Source organism: Theobroma umbraticum, unplaced genomic scaffold (assembly GCF_002168275.2).
Source record: "Theobroma umbraticum cultivar Fairchild unplaced genomic scaffold, ASM216827v3 scaffold_86.0, whole genome shotgun sequence".
Lineage (NCBI taxonomy): Eukaryota > Viridiplantae > Streptophyta > Magnoliopsida > Malvales > Malvaceae > Theobroma > Theobroma umbraticum.
Genome location: NW_018397263.1, coordinates 7,619,914 through 7,621,755, shown reverse-complemented (window position 1 = coordinate 7,621,755; position 1,842 = coordinate 7,619,914).

The following is a 1,842-nucleotide window of genomic DNA, read 5'->3' as shown; positions in this document are numbered from 1 at the left end:
TCACCATAATATTTAAATATATACTTACCCTCTCTTACTTTATTTAATAAATGCATGCAGGCCCCACTAACGCTTTTTTTTTCAAAATTCTTTCTTACTTCTTCTCGCCCACTTAGATTAGCTATATAGTCTGTCTTCATGACTAATTTCAACAATAGAAAAAATATTAATGTTTTAATAGTATTTTATTAATAAAATATTATTTTATTTTAAAATTCTCTGCTTGTCTCCTCAGGTCTCAAAGTGTCCCATTTTGTCGTGGTTCACTTCCAAATCGTATTTTTAACTCACTACTTCATCCTTGATAAAATCTTATTATTTTTATAATTTTAATAATATTTTTCGCGTATGAAATATTCTATTTCAAAATATTTCTTTCACCCATCACTGCTCTTTGGCACTTAAATTAGTGTTAATTGACTCATCATTTTGTCGATATGGTCTTACTGACTTCTATACGAGGGTACAGGGTGTTACAATCTCCCCCACTAAAAAAGAATTCATCCTCGAATTCTCACCAACGTCGGGTTATTAATCTCACTCTATGATCATATTTCATTTCCTTCTTCATAGGGAATTTGATTTATCCACCTTGTTTACTTTCAATTCGACTAGAACACTTTACAAGGTTAGGGTACGTAACTTATACCTATTATAATCTTTGAATCAAAACAATGATACCCTTCAACGATGGTTCTTTCCTATCACTAAGATCCCAAGTACGCCTTTAACTCCATTATTAATATTAAACATATCTCAATCTCAATCATACCGATCTTAATCACAAATCACGCTTACTTATATATTTCTAATCACCATCTCATTACTCCGTTTCTTGTCAAGCTTCTCAACATTTGTTCATCTGATCCCCATATACTACTATATAACTTATAGCATTATAAACATGCCATATTCATTCCCATACATATTTTCAACATTCGGGGAGGTTAAAGCCTTCAATTGTTCCCTCATACTTCATGCTTATCTTGCATTTATGCAATTTAAATCTTCTTAATTTTTCCATTAGTTGCACGTTCAAAAGTTCAGACTTCTTCATCATTTTTAATTTTGTAGATAGTCAATTTTGGTTAATACTTATTTTCTAAAAAAATCATTTTATTGCATAACATTATATAAAGAATAATGAGAACAACTATTATAACTGAAACACTATTTCACACAGGACAACTAGAATAAGTGGAGCATTACTCCATGTGAAACAATTCATACAAGTAGAACAAACTATTTTGTACAAAATAATAATTTCACACAGATGACAGTGAAAGTAATCTAGAATAGGTGGCAGGGTCCATGGGTTACTTTCGTATTGGGATGTTCAGGAGAGTTTGGCTTGGTAGCTCAGATATAAAGGTAGTTAAGAGGTCTCTCTTAACCTTTTCTTGAAGAACAAGTGTTCTTTGCTTTTTCCTTGTTCTCTTATACTTGTTCACGTACAGCCTTTTCTCTTGTAGCTATTCATGTACAGCTTCCTCTCTTGTACCTGTTCACGTACAACTTTTCTTTATTAGCTCCTATTTGAGAACAAGTTGTATTAAATATAATTACTTGAATGGTCACATAATAAGTTTTTAACCGTTACTCAACATTAACTCTTAGTAACGGTTACCTAACATTAAAACTCTCCTTCATGATATCATTCATTATGTGTATTAAAACCTTTTCTTGTAACTATTATTTTTACACTCTATATATAAAGCCTTCACAACTCAAAAAGGGGACTTTTTGGAGGACTATTAAACTCTCACTCAAAGCTTTTCTCCTTAGCCTATTCTCACTCAGAACACTTATTCTTTTCTGATTCTCTTCCACCTACCACAACAT